Raw genomic sequence first — 22,090 nt, 5'->3', positions numbered from 1 at the left:
AAGCTACTGTTTCCTCCTCCTTTACAGTTGTTCTAGAACACAGTGTGTGAATGGTTAGTGATGGATCGAATATAGTCAGCAGCAGGGAGCCAGGCAGAGTAAATAATTGAGGCCCAAGCCAGCAAGAGCCAAGAGAGTAATACAGTAATAGGCCCAGCCAGCGGAAGCCAGCATCAGGAGCCAGCAGACGGTATTTGAGGCCCAGCCAGCCAAGCCACGGACCAGGTAATACCAGTAAATGAGGCCCCAGCCACAGAGAGCCAGCCACCAGGGAGCCAGCAGTACTGTATTGAGCCCAGCCAGCCAAGCCAAGCAGAGACCAGGCCAACAGTAATGAGGCCCAGCCAGCAGAGAAGCCACCACCAGGGACCAGCATACGTATGAGGCCCACCAGGCCAGACCAGCAGGGAAAGCAGGCAGTACAGAATGAGTTGCCAGCCAGCAGAGAGCCCGCCACCAGGGAGCCAGCAGTACGTATTGAGCCCAAGACAGCCAAGCCACAGGGAGCCAGCATTACAGTAATGAGGCCAGCCAGCAGAGAGCACGCCCCAGGAGCCAGGCAAGTACGGTATTAGCCAGCCAGCCAAGCCAGCAGAGCCAGCAGAAAAATTAATGAGCCAGCAGCAGGAAGCCAGGCAGTACCAGTAATAGCCCAGGACGTAGAGCCAGACAGTACAGTAATAATCATCACCTCTCTGCTGGCGGGGCCTCATCTTACTGCCTGCTTCTGGCTCTCTGTTGGCTTTCTGCTGATGTGCCTAATTTCTGACTGGTGGGTCTCTGCCTGACTAGGCCTCATATTGTGCTTCCTGCTCTCTGTTGGCTCTTGCTGGCTTTCTGCTGGCTCTCTGCTGCTTGGCCTCATATCAAGACAGGGAGCCCCAGGAGACCATAAGGCATCCATCAGAACACACACGCCATCTACTGGACCACATAACATAACACCACCTCAACAGTTGCATGATCCAAATATTGGGGTTTCACGCAATGGGTAACCTCAGCCCTCTGCTCCGTTGACAAAAACAAGCTCGCAACACACGTGGTTCATCTCCAGTAAAGGTCCCTTGGTTTCCATTGAGCACAAGTGTGTTTTTTAGGTATACCCGTTGGCAATGCTGTGACATTTAGAGAAACGAAAACAGGACCCCTCCTCGCACACAAACACAAAACACGGCAATTACACTCCCCGGCTTTGTGCAGCTGCTTAGGGATTGACACAACAGTAGGGAAACAGAACGCCTTTAATTGAACCCGCGAGCGGTGGTTGTGTGTGTTGTGGGTGTGTGTGCTGGTTGTGTGGTGTCTGTTGTGGTTGTGTGTGTGGTGTGGTGTGTGTGTGTGTGTGTGTGGTGCGCTTGTGTGTCGTGTAGATGTGTGTGTGTGCGTGTGTGTGTGTGTGTCGTGTCAGGGCGCGCTTCTGGAGAAGCTCAGCTGAGGGCGCTGCACTGGTGAGGCAAGAAAAAATAAGAGAAGGAAACAGACCAGACCAGACCAGCCAGGCAAGGCCCTAGAACCAGACCAGACCAGACCAGGCCAGGCAAGACAAAGGCCTGAACCAGGCCAGACCAGAACCAGCAAGACAAGCCTGAACCAGCAGGACAGGCAAGACAAGGGCCTGAAACCAGCCAGACCAGACCAGACAAGACCAAAGGCCTGACAGCCAGACCAGGCAAAGGGCAAAGCCTTGAACCAGCCAGCCAGACCAGACCAGACCAGCAAGACAAGGCCTGAACCCAGCCAGGACCAGACCAAGCAAGACAAGGCCTGAACCAGGCCAGGCCAGGCAAGACAAGCCTGACCAGACCAGGCCAGACCAGACCAGCAAGACAAGGCCTGAAACCAGCCAGAACCCAGGACCAGACCAGCAAGGACAAGGCCTGAAACAGGCCAGACAACCAGACCAGGCAAGCACAAGCTGAACCAGCCCAGACCCAGACCAGACCCAGCAAGACAGGCCTGAAACCCAGTGCCCGCCACTGCAAGACAAAGGCCTGAACCAGCCAACCAGCCAGGCAGACCAAGCAAGACAAGCCGTAAACCAGGGCACAGCACCAGGACGCTTGTTGTTGCCTGTCCTGTGAGGCCTGCTTCCTGATGGGTTTCTGTTCTACTGGACCGTCTGACGGACCAGGACTGGCGACGTTCCTTTGCTCCTTCTCTTCATTTAACCCAATGAACTCCTCCCGCGATCAGGTCCTAGGGATAACAGAGCGCACCCATGGGAACAGAGGATCAGGTCCCCTGGGTACAAAGAATCAGTCCCTGGGGTACAGAGATCACTCATTAGGGTACAGAGATCAGGTCTCTAGGTACAGAGGACAGGTCTCTAGGTAGCAGGACAGGTCTGTTAGGGTACAGGGAGGATCAGGTCTCTAGGGAACAGAAGGATCAGTCTCTAGGTACAGGGATCAGGTCTCTAGGGGTACCAGAGATCAGGTCTGCTAGGGTACAAGGATCAGTCTAGGCTGACAGAGGATCAGGTCTCTAAAGTACAGAGGATCAGTCTTTAGGTACAGAGGATCAGGCGCTGGCGTACAGAGGATCAGGTCCCTTGAATAGAGAGGATTCAGGTCTCTAGGTACGAGATCAGGTTCCATAGTGGGTACCAGAGGAAGCAGCGTCCCAGGGTACAGAGGTCAGGTCTCTAGCTGGTACAGAGGATCAGGTCTCTAGGTACAAGAGGATCAGGTCCTAGGCATAGAGAGATCAGGTCTAGTACAGAGAGCAGGTCTGTGCGTGGGGAGAAGGAAGAAGGATCACACAACACAAAACCCATTGCATACAGATCTCACGTATGTTCCACTGAATGGGTTTACTTTCTACTGTACTCCTTTGTCTTCCCTCTCTCCTCCTCCTCCTCCTCCTTCAGCCCCTCCACCAAACACATCCATACAACGATATTAGCCCCTCCTCCCAACACATCCAACAACATATTAACCCTTCCTCAACACATTCTTATTACATCATATTAAAGGCCCTCCTCCCAACACATACTTTATTACAACATATTAACCCCTCCTCCCAAAACATCCCTTATTACATCAATATTGAAGCCCTCCTCCCAACACATTACTTATTAACAACATATTAAGCCCCTCCCTCCCAAACACATCGTTAATACAACTTATAACCCCTCCTCCCACAACAGCTTATACAACAATAATTACAGCCCCTCCTCCAAAACCACCAATCTTTATTACAACATATTAAAGCCCCTCCTCAACACGATTCTTTAATACAACATATTAGGCCCCTCCTCCCAACACGATTCTTTTAATACAACATAGTAAGCCCCTCCTCCCAACACATCTTTAATATAACAATTAAGCCCTCCTCAAAAACAGCCTTATACAAACTATTAAGCCCCTCCTCCCAACACATCCTTATTACAACATATTAAGTCCCTCCTCCCAACCACATCGCTTATTACAAACTATGTAAGCCCCTCTCCCAACACATTCCTTATTACAAAACATATTAAGCCCTCCTCCCAACCACAATCTTATTACAACATTATTAAGCCCCTCCTTCCCAACACATCTATTTACAACATATTAACCTCCTCCCAACCATCCTTATTACAACCATATTAAGCCCCTCCCTCCAAAACACATCCCTTCATTAACAAATATTAAGCCCCTCCACCCAACCACATTCTATAACAACATATTAACCCCGTCCTTCCCACACAGCCTTATACGACATATGCAATCTGTGTGTGCGTGTGCGTGGCGTGTGCGTGGCTGTGTGGCGTGTGGTGTGCGTGTGTGTGTGCTTGTTGGATTCGGGACCTGGATGCTGGAAGAAGAGCAACATTATCACGTAATGGGTACCAGCTCACACACACACACAAACCACACACACACACAACACGCAGGTACGCACGCACACACACACACACCACACACAACACACACCACCCACACATCACACACACAACACAACATTCACACACACATACCAAAGACACACCACACACAGAGACACACAAAATACAACCGCACACAGTATCACACAACAACACAGACACACACACAACACCAGACACACCCACACAGGCACACGCACAAACACACACAAGACCACAAACACACGACAACGCACACAGACCACACCCCACACCACGGCACACCACACACCAACACACAGACACACAGGACAGCACAGCAAACGCACACAGACCAAAACACACACACCAGCACACACACAACACACACCACCACAACCCACACAGACACACACACACACACACATACACACACACAGACACACACACACACACAACACACACACACCCACACCACACACACACACCACACACACACACACACACACACACACACACACACACACACACACACACACACACACACACACACCACACACACACCAACACACACAGACCACCAAGACCCACACCAACACACAAACACACACAGGACACACAGACACAGACACACACCACAGACACACCAGTCACACACCACCAGGACAACATCATTCCTCATTATTTCATCAGCCACGTATTTCGTCTGTTTTTCCATTTCCCCTTTCTGATCGTGCAGGACTGACTCTCAATATGTAGACTGAGTGTCTACCTTTAAATATTAGACTCAGTATCTACCCTCTAAAATAATGTAACTGAAGTATACCCTCTAAATTTAGACTGAAAGAGTCTGACTTCTAAAATTAGGACTGAAGGAAGTCTGACTCTAAATATGTAGACTGAAGGAGTTCTGACTCTAAAGTATTAGGACTGAAGTATCATAAACCTGAAAGAATCTCCACCCAATGCTTGTGAATCCAGTTGTTAGGAGAGTCATATATGTCGAAAGTGCAGTTGGACTGTAACAATAGTCCTCTGGTGACCTCTTCTTGTTTAGATACAGGAACAGAGAAATGGAACAGGTGTTGCCCCTACACGAATGCTATATAGTACAGGGTTGTTGCCCTACAGAAGTGGCTTATATTAGCTAACAGTGTGTTGCCCCTACAGGAACTATGCTATATTCTCTACAGTGAATGTTGCCCCTACAGGAAGTTATATACTTACAGATGTGGTTGCCACGTTACAGAAGGCTTATTAAGCTACAGTGTGGTTTGCCCCCTACAGGAAGTGCTGTAAGCTACAGTGTGTTGCCCCTTACAGAAGTGGCTGTATATATAGCTACAGTGTGTTGCACTACGAGGAAGTGCTAGTATAGCTACAGTGTTGCACTACAGGAAAGTGGCCTATATAGCTGACAGTGGTCTGCCCCACAGGCAGTGCGTATAGCTACAGTGCTGTTGCACTTACAGGAATCATATAGCTTACAGTGTTGTTGCCCCTACCAGGAAGTGCTATATCTCTAGTGTGTTGCCCCTACATGAAGTGCGGTATAGCTACCCAGGTTTGCCCTACAGGAAGTGCGTTATAGGCACAGTGTGTTGCCCCTACAGGAAGTGCTGTATACTACAGTGTGTATGCCCCTACAGGGAAGTTGCTATATCTGTAGTTGTGTTGCCCCTACAGGAAGTGCTATATCCTCCTACAGTGTTTGCCGCCTACAGAATGCATATAGCTACAGGTGTGCCTCCTAAGAATGTTATATCTCTTACAGGTGGCCCCTACAGGGGCCTGTATAGCTACAGTGTTGTTGCCCTACAGGAAGTGCTATATAGCTACCCAAGGGTGTTGCCCCTACAGGAAGATGTTATATCTCTACAGTGTGTTGCCCCTACAGGAAGCGTATAGCTACAGTGGTGCCCTACAGGAAGTGCTAATATAGCTACGTGTGTTGCCCTACAGAAGTGCTGTATAGCTCAGGTGTTGGCCCCTACAGGAAGTGCTGTATAGTAACAGTCTGTGCTTACAGGAATGCTAATATCTCTACAGTGTTTCCCCTACAAATATCTGTGATAGAAACACTCTTAGATCATTCTTACAACACTCCCCAGGAGCACCTCAAAAACATGGTGTAAACACCTAGATCATTCTAACAACACTTATTAACTACAGTGTGTTGCCCCTACAGGAAGTGCTATATAGCCTACAGTGTCTTGCACTACAGGAAGTTGCTATTATAGCTACATGTAGTTGCCCCTAACAGGAATGCTTATATAAGCTACAGTGTGGTTGCCCTACCCGGAAGGTGCCAAAATAGCAAAGTGGTTGCCCCTACAGGAAGTCACTATAAGCTACAGTGTGTTGCCCTAACAGGAAGTCTGTGTGATGTTGTGTGTGCTGTGTGTGTGTGGTGTGTGTGATGTGTGGTGTGTGTGTGTGGTGTGCTGTGGGTTGTGTGTTGGGCTTGTGGTGTGTGTTGTGTGTGGTGTGTGGTCACACACACCCAGGGACAACTAGTCCTCATTATTGTCATCAGCAACCGAATCTCTGTTTCATTCCCCCCGTCAGGACCCGGTGCGAGAAACAGTCACTTAAAACGGCAGAACCAGAAGATGAGGCAGACACAGCAGTACTAGAGATGGTGGTTTAATAAAAAAAAGAATACTTTCCAAAATACAAAAAATCCACAAAGTGGTAAAAACAGCAAGGGAAAAACAAACCTTAAAAGACTATCCAAAATACACAAGAACAAAACCAGAGAACCTCTGAAAATCCACCAGAGAAAATATATGTTCAACAACAAGGCTTGGGCTGGGGCTGGGTGCTAACTTACAAACACTGAGCAAGAACTGAGGAACACACAGGGTTTAAATACTAACAAGGGAATGACTTACAGGTGCAAACAATAATTGGAGCAAGAAAAACAAAAGGTACAAAAAAGGTGCAAGGGGGACATCTAGTGAACAAAACCTAAACAGTCCTGGCCAAAACCTGACAGATGTACTGAACGTTTATAAGGGGCATTCTGAGTCATTCATCTACATTGGATATTTATTCATTTAGCGGACGCTCTTATACAGAGCGACTTAAGGCGTCCGCATGCTTCCCATCCGATGTGTTTGTGCATATATTATGATGACGTTTATGTTAGTTTTGGACTTGGGAGGGGGCATTTTCTGGGGGCAAGCTGAAGTTCGGAGCCGAAGTGTACGCTCCTTCGTCGGTGATTGGTCAACAGTAGAGATTCTTCTATAAACTCTGTCATTCAACGAGAGACAACTCACTTTCATGCACATTTTTTAATTGAGAAATACTGCACCAAACATCTTAGGTAGATGTTAAATTGCGCTACTAAGATCTCTCCAAAAACATCATTTAATTATAGATTTCTTGAGATATCTTAGATAAATTCTGACTATTTTGAGGAAGTGTATACTTGCTATGGCGTCTCAAAATGGACAAACAGTACTATTGTCATTATATTTATATTTTTTAAGCAGAGGTTTTCTCAGGGAGTATGCGAGCGCACTCGTTTGGTTCGGCTATCCGAGTTTGGCTAGGCACCAGCCGAACTGAAGCATGCTGACTCCTTTACAGGAGCAATTAGGGTTAAGTACCTTGCTCAAGGGCACATCGACAGATATTTCACCTAGTCTGCTTGGGGATTCGAACCAGCTACCTTTAGGTTACTGGCCTAACGCTCTTAACCGCTAGGCTACCTGCCGTCATTCGATGCTGACGCTAGTACTAATCCGACAACATAATCTCTGACTCTATTCCCTCCCTCTCCCTTCTCTCTCTAGCTGACATGCACTCTCTACTGGATGTGGTGAAGGTAGCAGATAGTCTGGTGTTTGTGCTGGACTCTACAGAAGGCTGGGACAGTTATGGAGAATACTGCCTCTCCTGTCTCTTTGCACAGGGGCTACCAGCCCATTGTGAGCTTCAATACAAGCTATCCAAAATAGATGCTAAAAGTGCACTTTATTTTTTTCAACTTGTCCTCTCCCCTTGCTGATTAGATAAATGTTTAGCAGATGACATACTGTAGATATTATACTGATTCCTTTATTCCAAATCTCAACTACCCCATCCCTTTTTTCTCTGCATCCACTGTCATCTCTATCCTATATAACCTCCACTTCTCTCTCCCCCAGCTCTGGTGTGTCAGGGTGTTTCAGACCTGGCAGTGAAGAAGCGTGTGGACTCATGACGGGTGCTAGCCAAGATATCCGAAATCCGCTTCCCTGGGGCGCGCCTCTTCCCTCTGGACTCAGACCAGGATGCCACACTGACCTCAGACACCTGGGAACACAGAGGCAGAGGAGGTTGGGCTTCCGCTCCCGTCGGCCTCACCTCCTGGCCCAGCAGGTCTCCTACACCCCCAACAGCTCTGAGAAAGGGAGAGAGGAAGCCCCCACGGGCCTGGGGACCCTGCGTGTGTCTGGGTATGTCCGAGGCTGCCCTCTGCAGGTGGACAGGCTGGTGCACATCTCTGGGTTTGGAGACTTCCAGCTCAGTCAGATCGATGCGCCCATAGACCAAGCCTGGGAAGGAAGGAGACGTAGGCATGCAGGTGGGTCAGTTTCTCTCTCTCTCTCTCTTTCCTAGGGCTCAGGTCCTCTGGGAGGGGAGAGAAATGGGAGGATTAGAGGGAACGTATTTAAGTTCACACAGGATAAAAGATAGGATAGACTGACCCTAGCTTCCCGGCACATACAGGTGAAGTCGGAAGTTTACATACACCCAGGTTGGAGTCATTAAAACTAGTTTTTCAACCACTTCACAAATTTCTTGTTAGCAAACTATAGTTTTGGCAAGTCGGATAGGACATCTACTTTGTGCATGACACAAGTCATTTTTTCAACAATTGTTTACAGACAGATTATTTAACTTATAACTTCACTGTATCACTTTAGAATCTTCTGATAGGTTAATTGACATCATTTGAGTCAATTGGAGGTGTACCTGTGGATGTATTTCTAGGCCTACCTTCAAACTCAGTGCCTCTTTGCTTGACATCATGGGAAAATCAAAAGAAATCAGCCAAGACCTCAGAACACAAATTGTAGACTTCCACAAATCTGGTTCATCCTTGGGAGCAATTTCCAAACGCCTGAAGGTACCATGTTCATCTGTACAAACAATAGTACGCAAGTATAAACACCATGGGACCACGCAGCCGTCATACCGCTCAGGAAAGAGACGCGTTTCTGTCTCCTAGAGATTAACGTACTTTGGTGCGAAAAGTGCAAATCAATCCCAGAAAAACAGCAAAGGACCTTGTGAAGATGCTGGAGGAAACAGGTACAAAAGTATCTATATCCACAGTAAAACGAGCCCTATATTGGCATAACCTGAAAGGCCGCTCAGCAAGGAGGAAGCTACTGCTCCAAAACCGCCATAAAAAGCTAGACTACGGTTTGAAACTACACAAAGATCGTACTTTTTGGAGAAATGTCCTCTGGTCTGATGAAACAAAAATAGAACTGTTTGGCCATAATGACCATCGTTATGTTTGGAGGAAAAAGGGGGAGGCTTGCAAGTCGAAGAACACCCTCCCAACCGTGAAGCACGGGGGTGGCAGCATCATGTTGTCGGGTACTTTGCTGCAGGAGGGCCTGGTGCACTTCACAAATAGATGGCAATCATGAGGAAAGAAAATTATGTGGATATATTGAAACAACATCTCAAGACATCAGTCAGGAAGTTAAAGCTTGGTCGCAAATGGGTCTTCCAAATGGACAATGACCCAAGCATAACTTCCAAAGTTGTGGAAAAATGACTTAAGGCAACAAAGTCAAATCAAATTTATTTATATAGCCCTTCTTACATCAGCTGATAATATCAAAGTGCTGTATAGAAACCCAGCCTAAAACCCCAAACAGCAAGCAATGCAGGTGTAGAAGCAAGTCAAGGTATTGGGATGGCCATCACAAAGCCTGAACTCAATCCTATAGAAGATTTGTCGGCAAAACTGAAAAAGTGTGCGAGCAAGGAGGCCTACAAACCTGACTCCGTTACACCAGCTCTGTCAGGAGGAATGGGCCAAAATTCACCCAACTTATTGTGGGAAGCTTGTGGAAGGCTACCCAAAATGTTTGAATCAAGTTAAACAATTTAAAGGCAAGGCTACCAAATACTAACTGAGTGTATGTAAACTTCTGACCCACTGGGAATGTGATGAAAGAAATAAAAGCTGTAATAAATCATTCTCTCTACTATTATTCTGACATTTTCACATTCTTAAAATAATGTGGTGATCTAACGCCTAAGACAGGGAATTTTTACTAGGATTAAATGACAGGAATTGTGAAAAACTAATACTAATGTATTTGGCTAAGGTGTATGTAAACTTCCGACTTCAACTGTAGACTATTGCAGCATAGATACTGGAGGCTGAGACGCGGGGGTCGGGGGACACTGTGGCCCTGTCCCACGATACCCCCGGACAGGGCCAACCAGACAGGATATAACCCCACCCACTTTGCCAAAGCACAGCCCCCACACCTCTAGAGGGATATCAACAGACCACCAACTTACTACCCTCAGACGAGGCTGAGTACAGCCCTCAAAGATCTATAGCCCGAGGGAGCACAAAACCCGGACAGGAAGATCACGTCAGTAACTCAATCCACTCAAGTTGAGTATAGCAACATAGCTACCACGTTGCACGACGTGACGCTCCCTTCCTAGGGACGGCATGGAAGAGCACCAGTAAGCCAGTGACTTAGCCCCCGTAATATGGTCAGAGGCAGAGAATCCCAGTGGAGAGAGGGGAGCCCGCCAGGCAGAGACAGCAAGGACGGTTCATCACTCCAGTGCTTTGCTGTTCACCTTCGCTCCTCCTGGGCCAGACTACACTCAATCATAGGACCTACTGAAGAGATGAGTCTTCAATAAAGACTTAAAGGTCGAGACCAAGTCTGCGTCTCTCACATAGATAGGCAGACCATTCCATAAAAATTGAGATCTATAGGAGAAAGCCCTGCCTCCAGCTGTTTGCTTAGAAATTCTAGGGACAATAAGGAGGCCTGCGTCTTGTGACCGTAGCGTACGTGTAGCTATGTACCAAATCGGAGAGATGGGTATGAGCAAGTCCATGTAATGCTTTGTAGGTTAGCAGTAAAACCTTGAAATCAGCCTTAACAGGAAGTGAGTAATATTACTGGAATAATATGATAAATATTTTTGGTTCAAGTGAAGATTCTAGCAGCCGTATTTAGCACTAACTGAAGTTTATTTATCAGTTTAGCTGGAGAGTATAGCATTGCAGTAGTCTAATCTAGAATTGACAAAGGCATCGTTTAGCTTTTCTGCATTTTTGGGCACAACATTTCAGATTTTTGCAATGTTACAAAGATGGTCACAGCTTATCACGGGCTGATATCATTACATAGAAAATTGACAGTGATTTAATGAATAATTTACAAACTATAGTGAAGGCATTTATCAGTGCTGCTTCTGCTTGTTGGCAGTACATGCTAACTGCTCTCTATGTGTTTCAGGATGGTGGTGTTGATGAGGTGGCGTCAGTGCGGGTGCTGATGAAGGCAGACCCAGCTCGCAGGGAGAGTCTGCAGGCCGAGGCAGGGGTAGACCCCATGGATGAAGAGCAGACCTGGCCCATTGATACTGAACTGCTGGAGGCTGAAGGTGAAGGGAGAGAGTGGACAGAGTTATAGAGGGTCGTTACGTTGAATTACATGATAGATTTATGGTCGCAGTGCTGTTGTTGGCATCCATTGTATGGGTACTTTGAACTGGTTCATGTCAACACATTGAGTTTATTATTGTCTTTGGGTTTACAATGTAATGAACTTTTTAAATAAATGTTCTCCTTCCTCCCTCGTCCTTCCCTCAGAGGCCAGAAAGAGCAAGCGTGCTATGAAGGTGCCTAAGGGGACATCAGACTACCAGGCCACGTGGATTGTGGATGAGGAGGATGAGGATGGCGAGGAGGGTGAAGTGAGCACGGACGATGAGGAAGATGAGGACGCGATGATGGACGAATCCATAGATGGAGAGGACCTTAACTCTCAGGTGGTGAGTAGAGAATACAATCCACAGCCTAGGAAACTGAAAAGTCTGCACAGAAGAATACTTATGTATGTATTTTTCCAGCACATACATTAGTTTCAAGTTTTATTGTTACGTGCCCAAGTACAGTGAAATGCTTTTCTTGCAAGCTCTAAACCCAATAATGCAGTATTCAAAAACAATGTAATAGTAAAAATAACATAAGGAAGAGCAAAGACACTAGAAATAAGAACAGGAGAAAGTAAGAAGCTATATACAGGGTCAGTTCCAGTACCATATTTACAATGTGCAGGGATACCGGAGTGATAGAGGTAGATATGTATAGGGGTAGGGTGACTAGGCATCAGGATGTATGACAGAGTAGTAGCAGTGTAAATTAAGATTATGTGTGTGTAGAGTTAGTGTAAATGTGTGTGCATGTTATGTGTGTGAGTGTGTGGAGTCCTGTGAGTGTTCATAGAGACAGTGCATAAATGAATGTGAAGGTCAACTCAGTTGGTGTAGCCATTAATACAGAAGAAAGAGTGACAACTGTTACGCTGACCTCGTCCTGTCCCAGGGCATTGGGTGCACTGCTAAGGTGTTTGTTTACGTGTTTGTTTACCCTCTGCCTGTTGCAATAGTGAAACCACTAAAGGAAAGTGTAAGCAGACAGGGTAGTGTAAGGAGAAGAGGGTGATCCTACAGTCTGAGTTGATTGTTGAGATGTCTGAGTTGATGTGGGGTGATACGGAAGACGTCAGGGGGAAGCAGCTCAGACAGGACAGTGATTGGTGGAGAAAAAAAGTTGCGGCGCCGGACGGTGTGTGGTTGGGGGTGGAACAAAACAGTGTATACGTAACCCGTGGTTGGTCTGCAGCGCAGCACCACTGTTTGTTTTCTCAGTGTCTGCCTCTGGGCTGTAGTGCCAGGCTGCTCACCGTGGCAACAATAGTGTTTGGAGCAAGGGTCCCGAGAGAAGCCACCTGACTTCCTGCTCCGCGGACACAACTTCCTGTCTGGACCAAGGGAGGGACGGCCATTTATTTATAGCAGCCCTGCTTGAAAGAAAGGGGGAAATTCGTCTTTGGAGAAAAGGTTCAGCTCCATTTATTTTCTTTAATCGTTATTAGAATGTGTTTGATGTTGGGGTTGGACAGGATTTAACATCTAGGAGATGTTAACAATGGAGGAAAGGGTGCTGGGGATGATCATGATTATTATTATTATTACAGCTGGATTTGTTCTGAAGGTTGTGAATCGACCCCATGCAGTGTGGATTTCCCTCTCATGTATCTCTTGCTTACTGTAATGCCACTTCTGTGAGAACCACTTGTACACTTCTTCTAACTTCCTTGGGCCAACACCATTAGGTTTATAAGTAGTATAATGCCATTGGCTTGAACCTCATTAACACCAGTAGTTCACATTACATACGGTGCCTTCGAAAAGTATTCAGACCCCTTGACTTTTCCCACATTTTGTTACAGCCTTATTCTAAAATGGATTAAATAAATCAAAATACTCAGCAATCTACACACAATACCCCATAATGACAAAGTGAAAAAACAGAAATGCCTTATTTACATAAGTATTCAGGCCCTTTGCTATGAGACTTGAAATTGAGCTCAGGTGCCTCCTGTTTCCATTCATCATCCTTGATGTTTCTACAACTTGATTGGAGTCCACCTGTGGTCAATTCAATTGATTGGACATGATTTGGAAAGGCACACACCTGTATAAGGTGTAAATAAGGTCCCACAGTTGACAGTGCATGTCAGAGCAAAAACCAAGCCATGAGGTCGAAGGAATTGTCCCGTAGAGCTCCGAGACAGGATTGTGTCAAGGCACAGATCTGGGGAAGGGTACCAAAACATTTCTGCAGCATTGAAGGTCCCCAAGAACACAATGGCTTCCATCATTCTTAAATGGAAGAAGTTTGGAACCACCAAGACTCTTCCTAGAGCTGTCAGCCTGGCCAAACTGAGATTAAGGTAGCCCCGCCGCACCTCTCTGAGGGGTTGGGTTAAATGCGGAAGACACATTTAATTTGAATGCATTCTGTTGTACAACTGGCTAGGTATCCCCTTTCCCTTCCCAATCGGGGGTCTTGGTCAGGGAGGTAACCAAGAACCCGATTGTCACTCTGACAGAGCTCTAGAGTTCCTCTGTGGAGATGGGAGAACCTTCCAGAAGGACAACCATCTCTGCAGCACTCCACCAATCAGGCCTTTATGGTAGAGTGACCAGACTGAAGCCACTCCTCAGTAAAAGGCACATGACAGCCCGCTTGGGGTTTGCCAAAAGGCAACTAAAGACTTTTAGATCATGAGAAGCAAGATTTTATGGTCTGATGAAACCAAGATTGAGCTCTTTGGCCTGAATGCTAAGCGTCACGTCTGGAGCAAACCTGGCACCATCCCTACGGTGAAGCATGGTGGTGGCAGCATCATGTTGTGGGGATATTTTTCAGCGGCAGGGACTGGGAGACTAGTCAGGATCGAGGCAAAGATGAACAAAGCAAAGTACATAGAGATCCTTGATGAAAATCTGCTCCAGAGCGCTCAGGACCTCAGACTGGGGCAAAGGTTCACCTTCCAACATGACAACGACCCTAAGCACACAGCCAAGACAACGCAGGAGTGGCTATGGGACAAGTCTGAATGTCCTTGAGTGGCCCAGCCAGAGCCCGGACTTGAATCCGACCGAACATCTCTGGAGAGACCTGAAAATAGCTGTGCAGCAACGCTCCCATCCAACCTGACAGAGCTTGAGAGGCTCTGCAGAGAAGAATGGAAGAAACTCCCCAAATACAGGTGTGCCAAGCTTGTAGCGTCATACCCAAGAAGATTCGAGGCTGTAATCGCTGCCAAAGGTGCTTCAACAAAGTACTGAGGAAAGGGTCTGAGTACTTATATAAATGTGATATTTAAGTTTCTATATTTTTTATAAATTAGCAAACATTTCTAAACCTGTTTTTGCTCTGTCGTTATGGGGTGTTGTGTGTAGATTGAAGAAAAACTAATTTAATCAATTTTAGAATAAGGCTGTAACTTAACAAAATGTGGAAAAAGTCATGTATATGATGTAGTATGTACAGTAGCTCTACAGTAGAAACTAGGGATGGGGGGATCGATACAGTTGCATATCGTCGGGATATTATTTTTGACGATATATTGTATTGACAATATCGCAATATTATTTTTGCGCCAGATGGCTGTACTTTCACCAGAATTCCAGCATATTTACTTCATAGCTTGTTTAATAGGGAGCCATGGCTGTCATGGCTGTCTCTTGTCCTTCTGCAGCAGACATATAGTGAGCAATATGTTTGGAACATCGAATCACAATAAAATCACAGTATCTAATCGCAATACATATAGAATTGTGAGAATCGCAATACATATCGTATCAGCACCCAAGTATTGTGATAATATCGTATTATAAGATCCTCTTAATGTAGGCTACAATACAGCGGGGCTGTCTAAGCAAAACCATTCAAACGATCCATGAAAAAGACATGTAACATCCACAGTCGACCCATGGCTCACATACAGGTAACTGCCAAAATAAAGGAAACGCCAACATAAAGTGTCTTAATAGGGCGTTGGGTCGCCATGAGCCAGAACAGCTTCAGTGCACCTTGGCATATATTCTAAGTGTCTGGAACTCTATTGGAGGAATGCGACACCATTCTCACGAGAAGTTCCATAATTTGATGTTTTGTTGATGGTGGTGGAAAACACTGTCTCAGGCGCTCCAGAATCTCCTATAAGTGTTTGATTGGGTTGAGATCTGGTGACTGAGACACACACACCGTTTAAACAACTCTATGCTCTTTTGAGACCCCTGAGATCTCTTCTAGCCATAGTAGCCAAAATAATGGCAATTTGTGCATTTTTATACATGACCTTAAGCATGATGGGATGTTAATTGATTAATTAACTCAGGAACCAAACCTGTGTGGAAGTACCTGCTTTCAATATACTTTGTGTCCCTCATTTACTCAAGTGTTTCCGTTATTTTGGTGGTTACCTGTACGTTGAGTTTATATTTACATTTGGAAAAATGGTCAAGCAGAATGTGATAACCTTGATGAACAGCTCATTTCCAGCCAGTGACTTGATCCTGGCCTCTGGTCAAAGAGTCAAAGCACTCCAAGATGTAACATTTCCTTTAGCAACACTCAAGGGAAAGTCTGAGGAGGGAGGAATGTACCAAACTTGTCTGAAACATCTGGTCATATGTAGTAGACAATGCCTTCGAGCCGTTAACGCCCAAACTTTACTTTCCAGGACGTCCTGGCCAAGCGTAATTATTTAGCTATACGTTGACGTTGCTAATTTCCTGTGTGCTCAGGTTCCAGCGTTACAGAGGCCTGAAGAGTTTGCGCTCCTCCCCCTGGTACCCCGTGGAGAACCTGCCTGCAGACTACTCCCGCATCTTCCAGTTCCAGAGCTTTGAGCGCACACGCCGCCGCGTACTGGCTGAGGCTGCGCAGGAGGAAGAGGGGGCCATGGTAAGAGTCTGCCGTGTGTGTGTGACATTCTGTTTCATCCCTGTCCCCTCTCTGTGCCCCCCCCCCATCCATTAACCCTGCTCTGCTCTCTAGGTGGGCTGGTATGTGACCCTCTATGTAGTGGATGTTATCCCCACGGTGATGGAGAGTGTCCAGACAGGCAGGCCTCTGGTGCTGGTCTCCTTACTGCCACATGACCAGAAGGTATGCAGTACTGGCATACTCCTGAATGAATGTGTCTTAAGTCTGAAAGTTAAGAATTGTAACCCATTTCTGCTGTAAAATATGTTGCTAAAAGTGTAGACAAACTACAGAATAATAGAAATTCTGAATATATATATTTGTATATTATAAATGTGCACTATATATACAAAAGTATGTGGACACCCCTTCAAATTAGTGGCTATTTCAGCCCCACCCGTTGTTGACAGGTATATAATATCGAGCACACAGCCATGCTATCTCTATAGACAAACATTGGCAGTAGAATGGCCTTACTGAAGAGCTCAGTGACTTTCAACATGACACCGTCATAGGATGCCACCTTTCCAAAAAGTCAGTTTGTCTCATTTCTGTCCTGCTAGAGCTTCCCCGGTCAACTGTAAGTGCTGTTATTGTGAAGTGGAAACGTCTAGGAGCAACAACGGCTAAGCCGCAAAGTGGTAGGCCACACAAGGTTACAGAACAGGTCCACCAAGTGCTGAAGTACGTAGTAAAAATCGCCTGTCTTGGGTTGCAACACTCACTACTGAGTTCCAAATGGCCTCTGGAAGCAACGTCAGCACAATAACTGTTTGTCGGTAGCTTCATGAAATAGGTTTCCATGGCCAAGCAGCCGTACACAAGCCTAAGATCACCATGCGCAATACCAAGCGTCGGCTGGAGTGGTGTAAAGCTCGCCACCATTGGACTCTGGAGCAGTGGAAATGCGTTCTCTGGAGTGATGAAATCACGCTTCACCATCTGGCAGTCCAACTGACTAATCTGGGTTTGGCGGATGCCAGGAGAACGCTACCTGCCCGAATGCATAGTACCAACTGTAAAGTCTGGTGGAGGAGGAATAATGGTCTGGGGCTGTTTTTCATGGTTCGGGCTCGGCCCCTTAGTTCCAGTGAATGGAAATCTTAATGCAACAGCATACAATGACATTCTAGATGATTCTGTGGTTTCAACTATGTGGCAAAAGTTTGGGGAAGGCCCTTTCCTGTTTCAGCAAGACAATGCCCCCGTGCACAAAGCAAGGTCCATACAGAAATGGTTGGTCGAGAGCGGTGTGGAAGAACTTGACTAGCCTGCACAGAGCACTGACCTCATTCCCATCAAACACCTTTGGGATGAATTGGAATGCCGACTGCGAGCCAGGCCTAATTGCCCAACATCAGTGCCCGACCTCACTAATACTCTTGTGGATGAATGGAAGCAAGTTCCCAAAGAAATGTTCCAACATCTAGTGGAAAGCCTTCCCAGAAGAGTGGATGCCGTTATAGCAGCAAAGGGGGGACCAACTCCATATTAATACCCATCATTTTGGAATGAGATGTTCGACGAGAACATCTGTCCACATACTATTGAGCGTGTGTGCGTGTATTTGTGCGTGTGTACAGTGCCTTCGGAAAGTATTCAGACCCTTGGACTTTTTCCACATTTTGTTACGTTACAGCCTTATTCTAAAATGGATTTTAAATAAAAAATCCTCAGCCTTCTACACACAATACCCCATAATGACAAAGAAAAAAACTGTTTTTCAGACATTTCTGTACATTTATTCAAAGTAAAGAACAGAAATACATTATTTACATAAGTATTCAGACCCTTTGCTATGAGACTCAATTGAGCTCAGGTGCATCCTGTTTCCATTGATCATCCTTGTTGTTTCTACAACTTGATTGGAGTCCACCTGTGGTAAATTCAATTGATTGGCATGATTCAAAGGAATTGTCCGTAGAGCTCCTAGACAGGATTGTGTTGAGGCACAGATCTGGGGAAGGGTACCAAAACATTTCTGCGGCATTGAAGGTTCCCAAGAGCACCGTGGCCTCCATTATTCTTAAATTTAAGAAGTTTGGAACCACCAAGACTCTTCCCAGAGCTGCCCGCCCGTCCAAACTGAGCAATCGGGGGAGAAAGGCCTTGGTCAGGGAGGTGACCAAGAACCCGATGGTCACTTTGACAGTGCTCTAGAGCTCCTCTGTGGAGATGGTAGAACCTTCCAGAAGGACAACCATCTCTGCAGCACTCCACCAATCAGACCTTTATGGTAGAGTAACTCTGCAACTCCTCAGTAAAAGGGTTACAGCCCTTGGAGTTTGCCAAAAGTCACCTAAAGACTGTCAGACCATGAGAAACAAGATTCTCTGGTCTGATGAATCCAAGATTGAACTCTTTGGCCTGAATGCCAAGTGTCAACTTCTGGAGGAAAACTGGCACCATCCCTACGGTGATGTATGGTGGTGGCAGCATCATGCTGTGGGGATGTTTTTCAGCGGCAGAGACTGTGAGACTAGTCAGGATTGAGACAAAGATGAACGGAGCAAAGTACCGAGAGATCCTTGATGAAAACCTCCTCCAGCCAAGACATCGCAGGAGTGGCTTTGGGGCAAGTCTGAATGTCCTCGAGTGGCCCAGCCAGAGCACGGACTTGAACCCAATCAAACATCTCTGGAGAGACCTGAAAATAGCTGTGCAGCAACGCTCCCCATCCAACCTGACAGAGCTTAAGAGGATCTGCAGAGAAGAATGGGAGAAACTCCCCAAATACAGGTGTGCCAAGCTTGTAGCGTCATACCAAAGAAGACTTGAGGCTGTAATCTCTGCCAAAGGTGTTTCACCAAAGTACTCAGTAAAGGGTCTGAATACTTATGTAAATGTGATATTTCAGTTTTTATTTTTTATAAAATTTGATAACATTTCTAAAATCCTGTTTTTGTTTTGTCATTATGGGGTGTTGTGTGTAGATTGATGAGAGAAACATTTTAGAATAAGGCTAACTTAATAAAATGTGGAAAAAGTCAATGGGTCTGAATACTTTCCGAAGGCACTGTATATAGATAGATAGAAGTTATAATTCTAACAACCCTAGCTTATGGTCTTATTAACACTATAGTTCATCAGAAACTATTCTTCCAGTTCCTTACCCCTTGGTTTCTTTCTATCCTCTGTGATTAGATGTCAGTGATGCACATGGTGGTGAGGAGACACCCCAGCAACACAGACCCTATCAAGTCTAAAGAGGAGCTGGTGTTCCACTGTGGATTCAGGAGGTTCAGGGCCTGCCCCATCTTCTCCCAGCACACATCAGGTTGGGGGACCTGGCTAAACTGCACCATTTATGTCTTGAACAAAATTATTTATTGAATAGAAAGTATGGCAAATATGCTGACACTGTGGGTACTGGAGTATTGTGTGTTGGCTAGCTTTCAGCACTTTAGCATTAACAAAGCAAGTGATGGAACCATGTCTACAGTCAGTGTTCGGCTCAGTGTTGTATCTAACCTGTGATTGGCTCTCTCTCCACCCGACAAGCACAAGCTGGAGCGTTTCCTTCGAGCCCCCACGGTGGTTTCTGTATACGCCCCCATTACATTCCCCACCGCTGGGGTACTGCTCTTCAGACAGAGGGAGGATGGTAAGGGCCTGGATAGAGGGATGTTTGGCTGAATTAGTATGTCTCTATCTGTTTGAAGATGGGGAAGGCCAGAGGAACACACTGCCATTCTTTGCTTCTGTGTTCATATAAATGTTTGTGTATCTGATGTGTGGCTGAATTAGTATCTCTAGCTGTATTTGAGCCTGTATCTCTCCTGCGCTCCCGAGTGGCTCAGTGGTCTATGTACAGCTCAGTGGGGATGTACACATACAGGTGTACTATATGGGTTTTGGAGTCTGTTCTGATGGACTGTGGCGATGACATTTTCACTCCAAGAGATGCATTGTCATTTGTATTAAATAAAACCAATCAGACCAAATCACTTGTTTATTTTTATTTCATTAGAAAACGTCCTTGTGGTCCAGTTAGTTTGTTTCCTGGCCATTAGATGGCAGCATTGTGTAAGAGGAAACAGGCTCTTTGTTGCAGTGACTGATAACTGGGTGGAACTGAACTCTGAACTGATTATCTGAGAGCCATGCACTGTCATGTCCCTGGACTCAAACAATAAAAACTTGAAAAAACATGAAGAAAATGTTGAAGCATAATCAGAGGGAGCATGTTCAGATCAATAATACTGTTGTACAGATTCCATTCTCAATTTCAACATGTTTGGCACATGAATTACACAGAAATATATAATCTGAACAACAATGATCACAATTTTGGATGAACTAGCTTGCCTTTCATATTTAGGTCCAGTGCTCACTCTGTTTGGGGAAGTCTTCTCCAGCTCTTTCCACTGCCATTCCTTTAGGTCTTTACGTTTTATTCCCATATTGTAATAGTTTTTTTGTTTATTTTATGTAGATAGTGTACATTTCTGACGAAACAATTTCTGCCTGTTCAATTAATTTATTTGATTGAAAAAGTTTATTCTAAACACTTGGTCGACTGCTTATATCCTCCACACTAGCTACGGTCTCAGACCTTTACACAGTGCACCCCCCCAACTCCCCGGTTGTCTCTCCCCGACCTGAAGACTCCATTTCATCACCAGTCAGACTCAAGCAGAGAGCGCGTGACCCCATGTTGGTCTCTCTGGATCCCCAACGCTCAACAGTTTTACATCCCTCCCCATCCTCATCTCATGCTTTGTGCTCCTCAGAGAAACAGTGATTTATGAATTGTAATATTTATCATAAAACTGCGCTCTTGCATGCTTGCAGCTCCCATTATTCATCCGGGGTCTCTTTTGGGACTGCACCAAAGAGGCATGCCAATATGTCTGGGAAACTAGAAGGTGAAGACTTGGGGTTGGAGGAGCGGAACATGATCCAAGAAATGGAGGGGATCAAAAGTTCACTGTGTACATTTTTTCATACTGCGAATTTGATTACAGTGTGGAAAAAGTTGAAAAATAAAGATTAAACAATCGCACGAGTAATGCCTCTATTGCCTTGGGGGGCACGCCGGGAGCCCTGGACAGTTTTGCTGAAACACTCCATTTATTATCAGCTTTTTTTGATTTACTCGTGTGGATGGAGGCAAGGGCACTGAACAGTGATGTGTTGAACACATCTTGTTTAAAGTTGAAGGAAGGGGTGTGGCTGTTCTAGCTAGCTGTTCATGATCAGGGGGGGGGCAATATCCCCACCCGCCATGGAGAATGTCCTTAAAGTAACACATAAAAGAATAGGACTATGTCTATAGACAGCGTACACAAAATTTCCCGCCGACACTATTAATTTGAAACATAAAAATGCAGTTGTTTAGGGACCAACGGCGATGTGGTAACGCGGTGGAATCCAGCCTAAAAATAAGTGAAGTGTGTGCTTGGTACTGCTGGGTGCTGGCCATGGTCAGAAGGAGTTAACTAACGTGACTGACTGAGGCCTGCTCTGCTTGCTGCAGGAATGTCCTGTGGTTCCCAGTTCACTGCCACCACACTTAGCTGGCTCCCACTGAAGATATAATGGGTGAGATTTTTCCGTTGGATGCATATAAAGAGAGAGGGGGGGGCTAGTCAAGGAGAGAGAGATAAGGGAAGAACCCTTCTAGGGGTGTTCAAACTGAATAAAACCAGAGATGGAGAGAGAGAATGCAAAAGGGATCTATAGAACTGGAAAATTAGAATAAG

The 22,090-nt window shown here is 45.8% G+C and overlaps 1 pseudogene; it reads left to right on the top strand.

The window, feature by feature from the left end:
- The window catches only part of LOC111982694 (pre-rRNA-processing protein TSR1 homolog), a 38,835-nt pseudogene extending 18,581 nt beyond the window's left edge, over positions 1-20,254 (top strand).
- Positions 20,255-22,090: the final 1,836 nt, after the last annotated feature.

This window comes from Salvelinus sp. IW2-2015, linkage group LG22, assembly GCF_002910315.2.
Source record: "Salvelinus sp. IW2-2015 linkage group LG22, ASM291031v2, whole genome shotgun sequence".
In the NCBI taxonomy this organism is placed as follows: domain Eukaryota; kingdom Metazoa; phylum Chordata; class Actinopteri; order Salmoniformes; family Salmonidae; genus Salvelinus; species Salvelinus sp. IW2-2015.
The sequence above is the reverse complement of the archived record's forward strand: the minus strand, read 5'-3'. Positions and strand labels throughout refer to the sequence as shown.